Genomic DNA, 17911 nt, shown 5'->3' with positions numbered 1-17911 from the left:
GAGCCGGGGGGAAAGGGGGAAGGAAGGAACATCCACACCTGGAATTCTTCAATTCTTGAATGGATGCTTTTTAAAAAAAAATACAGATGGAAAAATGTGCTTTTGGTGGAATAAATACAATCTTGTGTAAATCTGCCAAAGTAACCTATACTTGCCAGATGTCACTCTATCCCAGTAATTTAAAGTATTCCATAACAATAAGTGCAGTAACGTTTTACAGAACAAGCCAAAAGCAAGTTAGATGAACAGATGCAGCTTAAACACAGACTATAAATTGAGCACGAACACTTAAAGAAAAACAACTTATTTTTTTAAAGCGACTTTTTTTTTGCCCTTGTTGGGGTACAGATGTTTGATTAAAGATGGATTTGCTTTTAAGGGAGAAGTTTCCAAAGACTTTGCCAGTAATAGTCCAAATTTAAGTCTGATTATTTTTATGCAAGATGGATTTGCCCAAGAGTTGCCTTCATGAAACATCAGCTTAGAGGAGTTACGAACTTCTTCAGGGTTGGACATGATACAGAAGATGGCCTTTCTCAGTGGTTTAGATCTTCATTGTGTTTTATGAGCCCCAGCAGTACTCCATGCTACTTGGAGCATTTTGTCTGGATGCTGTCCTGATGCACCACATGGTGGCTTCACAGAAGCAGCTCACAAACTAGATCCATCATGAATTCAGTCCCATTAAAAAAGGCAGTCAGTGGCACCAAAGCTAGACATTCTACACAAAAGAACAGGGAATATTTTAGGTTTCCATTAAAAAATGTTTTTACGAAACAAAGAGGTTGTGTGAAGACAGCAATCACCAGCAGTCATCCATGTAACATCAGCCCTCCAGTGAATTTGAATTTCCAGAAGAAAACTATCCTATCTTTGTTTTTCAATGCATTTTTGTCTTATTTAAAGAAATATCTTTCACATTTAGTACAAGCTTCAGTGAAGGTCAAGAGCTGTCTACCCTTTAAAGAGACTTTTAAAGACTGAAGCAACATTAAGATGAGAATGATTTTATTTACATCACTAGCTTTTCCTTGAGCTAACAATCCTGCCAAAGCCTACTCTCATCATGGCACAAACATTGAACTACAGCATGTCTGCTGCCTGTACTGTCAATTTTTGGTATTCCTGTATCACTCTTCACACATCAGGGTAGAGACAGCACACTACCCACTCAGAGGTGAAAGAATCATTATCTAATCAATATAAACTTCCTAGAATTTACATTAAAAGGCTTAAAACCAAAAATCCAACATGACCACAGTCTGTCATCCCCTGAAGGTATATATCACACTGCCAGACATGATTAGAATGTGATAAGAAAAGAATTTAAAAAACACTAAAGATCATGTACACGAAGCAGCTTCGGGCTTATGCCTTATCAATCCAATCTACTTCTAGCTTTGTAATCAATAAGAAATTGTCAGTCAGAGAAAACATTACAGAAAGATATTATGCATTTTCAGTTCCAAATAAAAATATCTGTACTTCTAGTTGCAAAGCATATTTGTTAAGAAATGTTGGCTATTACTAGAAAAAACCTAACTGTTTAAGAAGTAAGGGCCAGTTCCATCCCTCCCTTGTTCTGAAGGTCTCTTGTCTATTTGTCAGGCATACTCATTACTAGGCAGAATTACTTCCATTTGTTATCCACACTCTTTTGGTGTAAAATATAGGCAACTTTGATCCCTGAAGTCAGTTACCTAAGCAGGTCACTCAAGACCAAGGTAATCACAGGCATTACACACTTTTTCATTATACACTGAATCCTGAAGTGCTGCAACTGCTGCTGATGTTCAAAGCACTGGCATCTCTGATGCAACTGTGTTTTTATTACTTCCTCACATCTAAAAGATTTAAAAAAACCCCAAAACCTTATAATTAAGGTAAATGAAGCTATGCATAATCTGATGAAAACTGAATGGTAATGGAATATTCAGAAATTTGGGGCTTTCTTCCCTCAGTACTGCAGCACTGAGCTCTTCTATATGGTAATTTTGATGCCTCATGACTGCATGATAAAACTAGCATTCGAGCTTTCATGCAGAGAACGCTTAAGAGACCTCCTGTTTTCTAGAAGTGCGTAAGAGTTAACCATTTTTACTTTTCAGCTGAGGGTAGTGGTGGTTTACTTTTTACTTACTTACCCTTTGCCACTGGCTAATAAGGACTTTCCACACTGTGCTCATTTCCACATATTCCACACCAGTAAGGTCTGAGATTCAGAAACACACTTTTCAGAATCTCTCATTCCATGTTAAGGTTCAATCCACTTTAACACCTTTAAGATGCTCAGCACCACAGGTCGAACTCTATTACCCAATGGTCAAGCTACATACCAGGTAATTTACATTTCATAGTAGCTCTAGCTTCCACATCCCTGTATTATGCTTTTGCCCAGTCAACAGGTAAATAGCAGTGTACTCTGTTCGAAGGCAGAACAGGATGACAGCAAGAAAATAAACCTCACAGGAGGCCCACAGATTACTTCATTTTTACCAATATAAAAGAGTGGAATTGCATGTTCCCATCAGCAGCTTATTCCTAGAACAAACCGAAAAGCAGGTGTGAACGACAGGGACTACTAGAGATCTACAATCAGAACCTGATAGTTTTGTGCAATTACAGCTACTTACAACAGACAAGACCACTTAGAAATAGCTGTGCTTAGAGTCTGAATATAAATTTAATACATCAGCAACAAATAGCTGTAAGGAAAGGATGTGGAAGAGAAAGGAAAAAGGAGGATAGGATCCTTTAAGGACATTAAACTGTTGCCACACACAAATACCCTGTTAAACACTGACCAAGGGTCTGTGTGCCATGTGGGAGAATGTTAATTGTTTACAGGTACTCGGGGCTGGAGAACTTGGATGAATACCAGGAAACAGCATTGAGAAAGTCCATTGTACAATTAAGAAGGGAGAGGAATCGCTGAAGGAGGCACTTTCATTTAAGCCCATCCTGCTAGTTCCTAACCTAATTATTTACCACTGAGGGTTTCCTTTCCCAAGATTGAATTCAAAAGACAAAAAACCCCCGAAAGAATGTTTTCTTTCTCTTGTGGGAAGACGGGTACAAGAGGAGACAGGTCCTGTTTAGTGTAGCACTATCCAGTATTTGTAGAAGATAAAAAAAGCCTTCTGGGCTATTTGAGTACAGCTTCAATGCCTGCCATTCAGGTGATTCACTTTAGCACCGCTGTCTCACAGCCCCATCAGAAAGTCTACAAAGCTAGTAACACTTTTCACATTAAGAGGATAATGTTCAGAAAGATTTAGCTAAAAACTCTCAAACCATATGCCTAAAATTCTGAGAAAACCACAGTTTTATTTTTAAACATTATTTTGGTCAAGCTGGCTGGATGCCCAAGCTCTGCAGTGCCAGCAATTTCTCCCAATTTCTTGTCTGCAGGAGATTTTCTGGGTACTTCATATTTCACCTGAGTGCAATTCTTCTGCAGTTAGACTAGTTCAATGTAGGTGGAGGAGCTCACCATGCACACAGCTCAGGGTTCAGTGCTTGATGGCTCTGATCCACAAATCTTCTGACTGCAGGCTGCACAGGCTATCACCCTTTTTCTTGTTTGTCCCTTATCTGATGATCACCTGCATCCACAGAAAGAGACAGACACTGTATTGGAAGGCACAACCCACCTGAAGTCTCAGCAGCCTCTTGAGACGTCCGTGCATCTTCCAAGGCCATTTGGTGGAACCTATGGCAGCTGCTCCCTGCATGCCAAGCAGGATTACACTGCAGGCCTGAACTTAGCACCTGCCCTTCAAAAGGAAGGCCAACAGTTCCTGACTTCGAATGGCTACCTCTGCCACATGGTTATTAACTAAGCACATTTCTCCTGTGGTCTAAGGCAGGCCTATCTCACTCCCACACCTTCAGGACAGGCTCACTAAAGCACAAAAGCTCCCCAGGAATGAAGGTGATAAGGAAGCGTTCCTTTAACTATTCAGCAGAGCCCACTTCTTCCTCCCTCTGCTGTCTCCATGCCTGGTTAAACTAGTTTGGGCAGCTTACCAGGGGCCTACAGAAAGACATCAAAGTGCTTGGTTTTCCTCTTGTCTCCTGCATTTGTGGAGTGGTTGTTGTCAAGCTTCTGTCTCCATCTACACACTGCCACCACTCATACCCTAATGGAGCCTCCACCTCACAACAGGCAACACACATCCTTGTCCTGTCAGAGGGTCTTCTGGGGATTGAAAAGCTTGTCCTCTGGGCCTGCCAGGCTCCTGATGTACCCCTCTAGTCTGCTGGGGCAACCTGAGACTGAAGGCTTCCTTTCTCTTCATGTCCTCCAGCTCCATATACAAAGTCACAGAATGGGTTGGGTTGGAAAGAACCTTAAAACTCATCCAGGGCCACTCCATGACACAGGCAGGGACACCTTCCACTAGCACAGGTTGCGCAAAGGCCTGTCCAACCTGGCCTTGAACACTGCCAGGGATGGGGCAGTCACTTTCATCTTCTCCCAACAGAAGAAAACAAAGCAAGATGTCACCCCAAAAGATGTACATCTATATGTATCTTTGAGCTGAGCATACGGGCTGGGACCTTGAAGCTTGTTCCCTTTTCCTTTGGGTTTCAGTATGATTTTTGGACAGAGGAAATCAATGCAGAGAAAGCAAACAGAGGAATGGGAAAAATACACTCCTCTGCCTTATTCATTGGCAGGTTGCCACCTGTCCTCCACATCTATTTACATCATTCACAAATGTGAAAAAGCACACTTCTGATGTCACTCTCGGCGTCACAGCAAACAAGTTTTACACGAGCCCTGAACTTCAGACTCGAGATACGAGGCGGAAGCGCCTCAGTACCCCACAGCTCACCTCAGAGAGCACACCCGAGCCCCTTCCTCGCTTCCAGCGCTGCTCCCACAACCCCTCCCGCAGCAGCGGTGTCCTCCCCGCTGCGGCCCCACAGCTCCGTGCAGAGCCGCGGCGGGAGCGCGCTCAGCGCCAGCCCATGGGCGCCACCTAGCGGGACGGCGCCGCCGGTGCCCCGAGCCGTGGGGCGGCGCGGTACCGGCGGCTGTCCGCGCTGAGGTGAGCAGGGAGACGAGCTCATCTTGCTCCCATTCGGATGTAAGTTAATCCCCCAGCACAAGGCACACCAACCCCGCGGCTGCAGCTCCACCGCACCTCTCCCAGGTGAGGGGATGCGAGTCTTCCCACTAGGACCGTGAAGCCCCTACTAGAAAGTCTAACAGCCAGAGCCGTTAACACCACAGGCTGTGGGCTTTCTGTACCCCACAGCTCAGCTAAGTACATCTGCCCTCTTGGAGCCTGTGCGCAGTGTTTGCCTGACCAGACCCGGCTGCTGCCCTCCCCGTGGCACCTCCCAGCCCACCCGCTGCAGGGGAGCCCAGGCAGGCACTATGGACACCAGCCCGGTTTTCTCTGTAAAACCAGAATGCAGTTAGCAATCATAGAATCACAGAACAGTCAGAGTTGGAAAGGACCTTAAGATCATCTAGTTCCAACCCCCCTGCCATGGGCACGGACACCTCACACTAAACCATATCACCCAAGGCTCTGTCCAGCCTGGCCTTGAACATTGCCAGGGATGGAGCATTCACAACTTCCCTGGGCAACCTACTCCAGTGCCTCACCACCCTTACAGTAAAGAGCTTCCTCCTTATATCCAATCTAAATGTCCCCTGTTTAAGTTTTTAAGTTTTAATCCATTACCCCTTGTCCTATCACTACAGTCCCTAATGAACAATCCACACCCAGCATCCCTATAACCCCCCTTCAGATACAGGAAGGCTGTTATGAGGTCTCCACGCAACCTTCTCTTCTCCAGGCTGATCAGGCCCCATATTTCACTGTTCAAGTGAAAAGAGCCAGATCTGTCATTAACTCTGCAGAGTTTTTACCCATGCAGTTTCAAGGTGACTGTTCCCAAGCATTTCTCCTGCAGACAGCTTGCACAGCACTGACTTGAGACCCATCTGTGCTTTCTCAGGAAGGTATTCTCTGCCCTCCATGCTGGCAATGCACCTTTCTGTGCTGACCTAGCTACAGAAACTGTTCAGTTTTGGAGATGTGGATCTCAGACTTTCTTATGGAAGTGTCCTCTATACACACCTATTGTGTTACAGGCACTGTGTGTATGTGCAAACTCACGTGTCTTGTGACCCGTTCTTCTTGAGGACCAAGTTCATAGCTATACCAAGCTATGTGTGTACTTTGGTCAGAAATTTAGCATTGTTTTGCAGTGTGTCCTGATCTTTATTCCATTAAAATAGTACAGAACAAACTAACTTGTAGGTGAGGGCTGGAACTGTTCCACTGGAAGGAAAACTGAGGCTAGCAGAAAGCTGCTACACATCAACAAAACTGCCTTTAAATAGTCATTTTGGAAAGATGTCAAGAGGTATATCTTTTCTATGTACCCTTCAACAGTGTACCAACTTTTAATCGTTTTACCTTCCTTAAACAGGATGCAAAGCCAGATAAAAGCTTACAGCCTGCTGGCATTGGGTAAAACATTGTTTTATTCCCCCTTCCCCTCTTGTCCTTAACACATGCATATTCTTAAGAGTTTTAAACACTTTTTTTTTTACAGTGTAGATCGTGACATGGACCTGCAACTAAACAGAAGCTTTACCCAAGTGTAATCTATTCACACTCCTGATCCCATGCATTTTTACATACTGACACAGAAGACATGGGTGCCAAGCATCTATCAGAGGCCTCCTGTCAGAAAGCATTTGACGATGCCTGGAATAGGCATATAGTGACATATTCGGTAGTCACAGTTTTTAGGATACCTACATATAAATCAAGACTGCAAGCAAATGGCTATGGAACTATTTATTAGAAGGACTACTTCCTAAAATTTTCCTTGGGTTTATTGCTGTTTCCAAAACAGATGTCTTGTAGAAGTGTTGCACCATCAGCTCTATACATGTACAAGCTCTAGATCTCCAAATAATATGTCCATTTGCTGAGGTCAAATCTTAGCAGCAGTATCACAAGATGCAGAAAGTTGAAGTTTCCTCAGAATCTTCAGTCACCAGCTTCATTATACGATACTGTCTTTGACTAGTTGTTAACCACCAACTAATATAGAGCCAGAAGCATGCTCTTCTATTCCCACATCTTTTTCAATGGAACCTGCTTTGTCCATGAAACTGATAAGGTATGTTTTATTCCTTGGTGAAGAATCTTTCTTCAAGCTTGCTGTATACATCAGTTTGCATCAGAGACTCATTTTCCCAAATTCTTATACTTTAGCCACAGCACCCTTTTGTTTCTCTTGTGCCAAAAGATGATTTTTTGCACACCAAACATTATGCTTTGAAAATACTACCAAAAGTACCTTGCCTTCCAGACACATATTGCAGCCTACACAATAATAACTCTCAGAAAAGCTTAAGAATGCTCCAAGAAAATGGTATGACAGAATGAGTCTCGTACCCATCAGATTAAAAATGAGTAAAGACTGCCACCAGGAAGACTGCCTGCACATTTCTGCATTCAGAAGGCTGCTAGCTCCCTACTCCACAATAAAGACAGCTCTACCATAATAAAGTTGGGAAGTGCATATTTGATTGACTAGCATATGTATCCCTATCATACACCCTTCTCTGCCTCCACCATTCCTCATACCAGTTATAGACAAGCACAACTGCACATGATCACAACAGTTCACAGCAACAGTGAACACCACACCTTGATTTAGTCTCCATCATCATGCTACTTCACTGTTTGACAGCTGTACTTCAGAAATACCATAGTTAAAGCTACAATCAACTCACTATGATAGATCAACTATCTAAAATGCTTGATTTTTTTCCCATAGTAAGTACCGCAAAACTTAGCAAAGGCAAAGCAGAACTCAGTATTAAAATAGCCATAGTCAAGAGGTTTGAAGCCAGTTGTTCATCACCTCTGTGGCTGTGAAGCCACATTGAAGATGGAGGTTTGCAACATTACAATCCCATACAGCACAAATGTTTCTGGCATCTTTTATCTCTGATACTTCTTTGATACATAAGGTTACTACATATTAGCAAGCAACTTCGTGGTTTTTTTTGTGGGTTGGGGGCTCAAGCTGAAGGTGAAAGCTCAAGGACTCAACAGCAAAAGAGGCTAAACTCCCCAGGGTTTTCACTCTCATCATAATCAAGTTAGAGATAAATTTTAAGTGACATACTAAACCTACCACATTCTTCAAGTTTAAAGAGAGACTCTTTTGTGGACACCTGCTATTTGCTGCTCAAGCAGAAAACAAGAATTCAAATGAGCCAGTAGATCTACTCCAAGTTAAAATACATCACCAGAGTCAACTATTTCATGTTATTTTTTAAAACTAAAGAGAGAAGCAGTCAAAGCAACGTTTCAGTTAGGTAGAGAATGCTGCATTAATTTCAAAACCTAAATAGTGGTAAAGCTGGAGTCTGCTGCACTGGTTAATGAATGAGGCAACTGTTTTCAAAGATATCCACACATGTACAGATCATAGCTAGCATGAAAAGTTTTTACAGCCCTGCTGTATAATCTCATTCAGTTATTTGACTACTGATGGTAATTAAGGACCATATTCCATTGCCAAAAAAATAAACAAGTGTGAGCAACCACCAAAACTTAGGCAATGGCAGAAATTGTGCGTGGATATTCCAGGTTTATTGCCAAGTACCTCACTGTTAAGAGAAAAATTAAAGTTGAAATAACTTCTTGAGTATGTACAAAACACAAGAACGGAGCCAAACACTGTACAAGCACAGGAAAAACAGCCATCAACAAGAAAGTTTTGTTTATGTAGAATTAGTATCTTGAACCTGGATAATGAGGAACAAGATTCACAGATTATAACTACTAAAGCAACCGAAAACCACAAAGAAAGCTTAAGTTGTACGGATAGAGCCAATCCAGCTTTCTTTCCGGCAGAACTTGCACAGGAATACAGCTACACCCCAGACTTTTTTGGATCTGACCCTAGTAAAGCAAGTACTTTACCATGCATATTGCTTATTAACTACCAAAATTGATGTAGCAGTACTGAGGTATTAAATCAAAGAAACATGCACCATGATTAGGGGTACTAGCTGTAATATATTATATATGAAAATGAAAAATTATGTACGAAGAGAAACAAGCATAGCAACCGATATCTACAAACTAAAGTCACAGTGGCACACTGAACAATTTTAGGTTAACCAGACTCACTTAAAAATAGAAACCAGAGGCTGGGCCCTTCTCTCACCCCATTTTACATGTCTTTACTTCCATTGATTTCATGTGGAGTTCTTCACAATTTATGCCATTGTGAGAGGAGAATCAAGCCTTGTGTGTTTGAAAGGAAACAGCAGACATGTTTCCCACCAGAGTGCTGGGGGAGATTTTAAAAAAACACAAGTATATGAACTGTGAAACCGATAGAGTACACAAGCAAAGGCAGGCAAAGAGGCTCTAGCTGGGGGTGGTGGTGGGGAACTTGCAGCTTATCCAAGGGCTTTTTTTTGAAGACTTGGGATTGGTATTAAGAAGTCAGAAGCCCAGACATTAAACTGGCTTTAAAATAAAATTTTAGAAATAAATATTGCATTTTCTTTCTAGCAGAGGTAACTGGTTTATATTTACCTACAGCTATTCTATAAAATGAATAGCAGGCCATTTCCTTTGCAAAGGACACAGCCTTTCCATTCCGAGAAACTGGGAAGTGGGGAGAGGTCTGAAATATTTGGATCATGAGAAATGGTGTGTAACCATTACTCACACCCAAGCTCAAACAGATGATTTCCAAACCCCTTCAGGATCATCTGGACAACTAATATTACAGTAGTGAGAAAGAACAACACTTGTGACTGGAACTCAAGTCACATAAAGTACTAGATGATTTATAGATGTCAAAACCACTTCATGGTTTGAACCTATGACACAGCAGAAGCTACAGCTTTATGGTGTATTGGGTGGCAGCACACGGTTAGGAAGCTCCTCTTTCACCACCCATTAACACAGTCATTGTATGGGTCTGTACTGATCTGAGAAGCTTACTTAAACCAAAAAGCAACAAAACCCCAAACCCCCAGTGTTTTCAAACCATCTCTACACCCCTGCTCAAGCTGTGCCAGCACAACTAAGTAACAGTGAAAGGGAAAGAGCTCAAGTATTTTACAGAGGGAATCAGACTTACTTCATTGTTTTATCAGGTCTATATATGTTAGCAATGCAAGACTGAAGTAATTCATACTCATTCAGAGACTGATGCTGACAGAATATTACTGTAACTGCCTGTTTGGAAATGCCTTCCCCCTACCCCTCTCCCCCTCTTTCATTCATGTGCACAACTAGCATCCCAGCTCACATACTGGTTTTTCAGTCTCCCCGCTCACTCCCGCAGGAAGACACACAGCAGTTTTCTGTTAAAAACAAATCTGGAGTCTCTTCTCACAATTCCATTAAATATTGTCTGATTCAGTATGAGATAAAGCAGGAAGCAGATAAATGCACAGAACTGCACAAAGGAGGGTGACTTCTACCTGCAGAAAAAAATGTTGCATAATTCAAGATATACCTGCTGGTTTTCATGATACCTGCTCTTTCAAAGCATTCGTTTCCTTCCAGAGGCCATGGGAAGGTGGAAAGAACAAACACATGCCCTTGAATACCCGACTTTTAGTGTTTCGGAGTTAGCACTTATATGCTGAACACTGACTTACACATCAAAGCAGAAATAAAAAAGCCTCAAATGAACAGAAGCCTGGTATCACCTCAATTTCTAAAATAAGGTCACCAAGTATACCTTTGTGCTACTATACCACAGTCACTGTCCTCATTGTATCTACCCCTTTACAGCACCAGCTCCAGGCTAATAAGACATCAACTAATAGGTCATAAAGGTTTATAAAAAGCTACTGTAAAATATGAGACAGACAGGGTGACATTAAGAATCAACCTACCAAAATTACAGCCTAAGATGTGGCAGATTCAGAACTAGACAATAAAGCTCTGAGCATCAGGGGAGATTTCGCAATGAAATCTGAAAAGCAATACATCTGCAGCAATGAAACAGATGCCTGCTTGTCAGTGTGGTCACTTCAGTTCAAACACCTGCGCTGCTCAAATTCAATATATTAACAGCTACTCTTCAAACTGTAATAGCTGTTCCTGAAGTTTTATGTAACTGGAAAATCATATATTGACAAAGAAATAGGCTATTAGCCTGGTCCACTGAACTACAGCTTCACACCACCCAAAATACCCTGCAAAGATTGCCCAAGCAGATTGTCTGTATGAAAGGTCAAGGGGTAAAGCTTGACACTTACTGGATTCACAAAGAGTCAAGTCAACCATCCAGCTCATCAACATACTCAGCAGCATCTACAGCTTTTTTTGGCAGCTTGAGCACAACAGCAATGCGTTGGGCTTCCTCCTACAATGCAGATGCTTTCTCCAGTCTCTCCCCAGTACATGGCTGCCGTCTCCAGAGCCTCCTACGGGCAGGTCAATGCCCTGCAAAAGGGAACCTGCACTCTGGGATACGGCTGCAGTCAAGAGCTGTATTAACAATCGCTTCCTTGCTTTTTAGACAGCTTACATCTCTCTTGAATATCAGTGGTACTTCCTAATAGGTATCTGCTGAAATCCGAACCTCAAATGAGCTGCTGAAAGGACAGAACAAAGCTGCATCCTGGGTAACAATATCCTTACCAGGCTGGAAGGTGCATATTTTTCCTGGTACCTTGGTAGAGATAAGAGCCCGTTTTGCTTTCTACATGTTTGGCAGTACTGTAAAACACTCATTGGCTACTGGCCTGCCAAGCTGTTTAGGCTTGCAAGTTCCTTTGCACTCGCTTTATACTATACTATTAATTTTCTTAAATGTAAACATAACCTCTGTGTATCTTATTCCCATATTCCATATGCTCAGAGCAAACTCATTTCAGTCCTAGGATGAATGGGAACTCAATATTTATCACACAGATCCACTATGCTTTGCAAACAAGACTGAAAAACCCTCTCACAATGAAGTTAATCCATATGATCTTTCTGATGAGCAAAGCATAAGAAAACAGTTCAAAGCTCCCAGAGCCACATGTATACTTTTACAAAAGACATCTGCAATTCACCAGTGAGGTTCTAAACCTAGCATAATTCATTTAGCAGTCTGTATATATAGATGCAAATATGCCAGGTTCAGACATTTCTTCAATGCTTTCATGAAATTCATTTTAAAGTATATAAATATTCACACTTTGAGTAGTCATCTCAGCATGTGAAGCTTCTACTTTCCTACAAAAATAGCAATTCCTGCAAGGAGACTGAAAAAATAAAAATATATTATTCCTACAGTATGCACACAAACACAAGCAATTTTCTTTACCTAAATGCTTTTGAACTTCTGGGTGATTAACTTCAACACTTGATTACAAAAAGAGATCTTTAATAAAACATCTTCACTAATCATGCACTCATTTTTAGCATGCTTGAAAGCAAGTCAGCTCTTACTACAGCTAGACAAGCTGATCCACACTTCAAAGCACAAGGTGGCTTTCAATTTGTGCCATGGCTATTGTGCTTTTGTGCTGCTACAGACACGGGCCGTGGGTGAGGGCAGTGTCCGACTCGGCCCTGCACTGGACAGGTTGAGCAAGAGTGCCTGGGTGCCTCGACAGAGCCTCTTGCCAAGGCAGAACCACCTCTGTCAAAGGAGTATCCTGTTAATGAAGAGATTAGGGGAGGGTAAAACAGGTAAAGCTGAACAATTACAGCACTTGTCTCAGAGGTGGTTTGCATTGCTCCAATGAGGAGCATGGGAATGTGTGCTTTGAGGAGTGGTGTAGCAGTACCAGTCTAGATATGCTTAAAGACTCAATTGCACAGGTTTTCATTTCAATATTTTTTAAGACTGGTGAGAGAAGATGCATCCTCTTGTTCTGTAGGAGAGCTCCAAGAGTCCTACCATGCAGCACGATCTGAAGCCTATGCTGCTATACTCATAGCTGCATCTGTGTTCTTCATTTCTTTTTTAAAACACTAACACTTTCAGAAATAAAGATGTCTGAACTATGAAGACTCCCTCTAAGAAACTTTAGGGGACTAACATCACCCTGCTTAAAAAAAGTACTCTGTAAATTTCATTATAAGCATTATGATACTGACATGCAGACTTTTAATCATGCTTATTGCAATTAAACAAATCACTGATCAAATCCACTGAAAAGTCAGGTTCTGTATATGTCACATTAACACAAACATTAAACACAGATTTGGCATGTTGCCTTCAGAGAAGCCTAGTTCTGGAATCATGTCACACTAAGACTGGCGCTACCTGATGCAAGATTAGAAAGCAACAAGCTCAAAAAGGTGGTTATAAAAACATCACAGGAAACAAATCTTACTTAAAATAAAAGCAAAGCAATCATATTTCAATATGTGGATGGTAGTTGGAAAGGCTTTTTTGGCATGCAGCTGCTCCACAAAGCCAATATTGTGTGTAACTGGAAGCATTTCAAAAAACCAGTATTGTTACTGAAGTCAAAGACTAATTGCAAGCTGTGGAATCTGTGCTTAGATAAAAGAGGGGCAACTGAATAAAACTGTTATAGATATAAACCTACAAGCAAACTCTGTAATATTCTTATCACTTTATTGCCAACTCTGTAGAATGAGAGAGCAAGGGAACAAGTGGCTTGAGGAGAGAGGGATGAGAAGGAAAATGAAAGAGAGAAGCACACAAGGCAGAACAGCAAGAGCTCTCAGGTGCTATAAATCAACATCTCTAACACAAACCCTAGACAGGAATAGATGACTTTGGTACAGAACAACTGAAACAACAGTTACAGCTTTTGTTGATCCACTGGAAATGAAAGGTCTGCGTAAGGGGCTGCCTACCTCAGTTTTATTAGCTAGCAAAACACTGAGCTTGATGGGTTCAAAATGATCTGGAAAAGCAACTCGCCAATCTTATAGTTCAATTTAAGAACTTTTAAGGAGTCAGCCTTCCAGGCAGATTTCCAAGAAAAGGTAAACGAGCAAAAAAGCTCTCATTTACAGATATTTTAAAAATACTAAAAAATGTTTGTATTGGCTCAGACCTCTTGTATCTGAGCACTTCACTTATTTTCTACATTAAAAAAACCACCCTCTTTACACAAGAACATACTTGAAAAGTATTGTCAGTTTGTGCCGAGTAGTCATTTGTCCATGTAGCTTTGCAAAAGAAGTATAATGTATTTAGCACACAATCCAAACAAGCAGAACACAGAGGAAGAGTTGCAGCAGACCACTTGTGAAGTTTCCTTCAGTCACTGGAAATATCCTTTCACAATGAATCAGCAGCCAAAGAGCTGTTTCTATAAAAAACTTGTGATTTTGGCAAATTGTGATCTGATAGTCAATCTGGGAATTCCTACCAGAAACGCCATGACTTTGTTGTGCTACTACTTGCAAAACATGTTTCTTCCCATCATTCTTCAGCCATAAGGTGGGAGGGGGGAAAAGATGAGCGATTGCTGCTGTATCCTTCCCAAGCTGGTTCTTCCCATCATACAACTCCTAATCCAAACAATTTAAGCACACAAGTAAAAGCTACTCATTTCTGTAAACATTTTCAGGAGCAGGACCCAAGAATGCATGGCTTACACCAAGGATATATTAATGACTAGAGCTAACCTCAAGTTTACCTCTGTTTAAACAGCCTAAGCAGAAAACAGTGCTGGCCAAGCTGAAGCTTAAGCCTTAATATAAGGGGGTAAACGGAACACTGACAGAAACCACTTGGTTATTATGCACCCATCTCCTAATCAAGTATTCTTAATACAATATTACATCATATAACAATTTTCCCAGAAACACAAATGATGCTTTGTAATTACTAAAATAAATAAATAAACAAACAGTAATGTGCCAAAGCATGTTTTATACCCCCCAAACAGAGAGCTCTTTCCTTTAGGAAAAGGTAGTGGTAGAAAACAGAAACAAGATCCAGCTCATTTGTTTGTTTGTTTTAAATGGACTTCACCACTGCCCATACAATTAACTCTGGCATGCACAAGACACAGCATCCAAGCAAACAAAGGCTTTACATCTAAGTGCAACTCTAAGTCCACTCTGTTAGAAGCTGTATGGCAGCCACTGACAATATATTATGCAAGATCCGTATTACAGAGGGAAAGGATTTTTAGGCTGGGATACAGAAGCTGAAGCACTAGAAAGGGTCAAAGCAACCTGCAAAGACATCATACGAACCAAAGCCATTTAAATTACTCTATAAAATGTAGACATTCATTAGCATAGGAAAGTTTCACAGGAAGACAATGACGAAGTAAAAGCCATCCGATTTTCATAAGCTAATTAATTAAATATGCCAAATGCATTTAATCTCTTCTTGTAACCATAGGGGGAGACAGACCAAACTCTTGAAGTTCTGAAAAGCCAGGTCATTAACGTGCCAAGTCATTCTTCAGATCTCTTCCTTACATGCGAATTTACATTCCCAACTTACTGTATGTGTAAGTAAAACCTGGCTTTCCACCCCCTCCATTTCTCCCTCTTTGGAAGACACTCACTATCTCCTTCTCCTGTATTCTAAATATCTTCTTAAATGTTAGAAAAAACTCATTTGCTAGAGGAAAAGAAAAAACCCACAGAAGCCATTTTGCCAAAAGCCCGAGTTAAACACTCTGGTCCCCCCATCACGTAGTTGAAAACGAGATTAATGACATTCTTGCACATATGCATGAAAATCCACATACAGTTTGTAGTCTTTAAGTTCAGATGACATTTCTAGCCATTTCTTGCCTTTCCAAACAAGAAAAGGATTCTGATGTTTACACAAGGTTCTTTTTGCTTAATAAATCTTAAATTGAAACAGATTTTTTTGAACAATTACCTTCTTCAGAGTTATCATACTACAGGATATTAGGAAAAACCAGACTCTCCTGTTGCTTTTACCCACATCTGACTCCAATCTTAATAGTTTAGCTATTAACCCTGTAAGGTCCCCACACACACACCTTGCCTAGTTGATGTTAAAATTTTTATATGACTGACCTGGGCTTACTCATTACAAAACCTTTTGTTATACAGAACGAGAGCAGCTCTGTGGACCTTGGTTTACAGGACACAATTAACTGTGTTCTTGGCAGAACTGCACCAGCCCAGCTCATCCGGGGCTCTGCAGTCAGAAACGAAAGAATCTGTCACTGCAGACTAAGTGCTCTCCCCCTCACCTCTCCCCTTCCTTCCCTTCCCAAGCCTGCTCTGACCAGTTGACACTCTGGGATGGGAACCTGGCCACTGTGATACGTCTGTGCTGTAAAGAAGTAATACAAATAGCAATAATCCCTCCTAGGAATATTAATAACTTGAGCTAAAGCAGTGAAACCACATCCTGCTAGAAAATCTCAGCAGCCACTCTGCCTTGCAAGACATGTATTTTTGACCTCAGTCACCAGCTAAGCTACCAAAACAGAAAGCCTTCTCTAGCCGTTTACTTTTGCCACCTTTTAGGTTTTAGCCTGTATGGAATATGCATTGTTAACCTCCAAATCCTCTGTATAAACATTTCTCAGAGAGCTTGTAAAACACCCCCCGCTGTGTTTCCTGGCTCTCCGGTGGATGGCATTTCGAAGCGCCGGTACCGGCGGGTACTTTATTTTGCTTTCCCCAGCTCTCCCGCTGGGGTGCAATGACAGATCTCTGTCCAGGGCCAGACCCGGCCGCCCGCGGCTCGCAGCATAGCGAAGACGCCCAGGACCCAGCCCAAATGATAGATGGTGGCGGCTGGAGTTTGAAACCGCTCGGTGGGAATACATTCTCTAGGAGAAGGGGCTCAGGGAATGCTCGCCGCCCTTCCCGAGCTCTCTTCATTGCGGAAGGAAAAAGACAAACTCGGGATGGGTCCCTGCTGCCTCTCAGCCGATGGGGGGGGGAAGGGGGACAAGGGGGAAGACACGAGCGATGTTCACTCCCCAGTAACACAACGCACTCGCAGCGCTGAGCCTGAAAGATGCCGCCGGGATGAAGGACCGAGGTCGTCCCGTTCCCCGCACCCTCCAGCCGGCTCGGCGCCCAGGCGCGGACACTTCGCCGGGGACAGCGGAGGGGGCGAAGGCTGCCAGAGGGAAGCCAGTTGTCACCCCAGTGACAGGCAACAGCTGAGCTCCCGCATCTGGAACCTCGCTGAGACCGGCGGCACCAGTCCGCCGCACCGAGCCGGCGCCGCACCACCCGCCCTCCCCCGACAGCCGCCGCGGGGCTCGGCGGAACCTCCCCGCCCCCGAGCCCGCAGCTCCGTCCAACAACTCCGCGCAGGATGGCGCTGAGGACTGCCGCCGCTGGGTAAATGGTCACCCCGGCAGTGCAGCCGCGGCAAGGGCGCAGGACCCCCACCGCAGAGCGGGATGCCGCAGGAAAGGCTCCGCCGCCAGCAGCGGCACGGTCCCGGCTGCGGACGTCGCTCAGTCAAACCCCACGGAGCTCCCGCAGCTCGGCTGCGAGCTGAGTGCCAGTGTCCCCCATCCTGGGGAGCCTCCACTTACCCTCCCCGCAGCGCGTCCGAACCGCAGCGATGCACTCCGGGGCGGCGAGCGGCGGCAGGGTCCGTCACATCCACAGCGGCGGGTGCGCAGCTCGGCCCCACGGGCTCAGCGCCGGCAGCACACGCTCATCGCGGGCAGCGCCGCAGAGGGCACGGTCAGCGCGGAGCCCCCTGCGCTGCCTCCCCTCGCCCCGCCGCGAGTGACCGAGCCCCGTACCCGCTCCCCGCCCTAATGGGGCTCCGCCGCCCCGCGCCCGGGACGGTGACAGGCGCGTCCCGCCGAGCCCATTGGCTGCCGCCCGCTGCGCCCGCCAATCGCCGTCGGGCCGGGGCCGGCCGGCGGCCTGGAGAACCCGTCGGGGCGGGGCCCGGGCAGGCCGCGCCCATGTGCTGCTGGTGCGGGGAT

General features: G+C 43.6%; 1 protein-coding gene across 1 annotated transcript in view; it reads right to left on the bottom strand.

The window, feature by feature from the left end:
* The window catches only part of PRICKLE1 (prickle planar cell polarity protein 1), a 63996-nt gene extending 46317 nt beyond the window's left edge, over positions 1–17679 (bottom strand). Inside the window, exon 1 of the mRNA XM_005148043.3 lies at positions 17507–17679. The gene's annotated coding sequence lies outside the window, so the exon portion shown is untranslated. The remainder of the gene's footprint in view (positions 1–17506) is intronic.
* Between the last annotated feature and the right edge of the window lie 232 nt (positions 17680–17911).

This window comes from Melopsittacus undulatus, chromosome 5 (assembly GCF_012275295.1).
Source record: "Melopsittacus undulatus isolate bMelUnd1 chromosome 5, bMelUnd1.mat.Z, whole genome shotgun sequence".
Taxonomy (NCBI): domain Eukaryota; kingdom Metazoa; phylum Chordata; class Aves; order Psittaciformes; family Psittaculidae; genus Melopsittacus; species Melopsittacus undulatus.
This window is presented reverse-complemented; position numbering and strand designations above follow the sequence as displayed.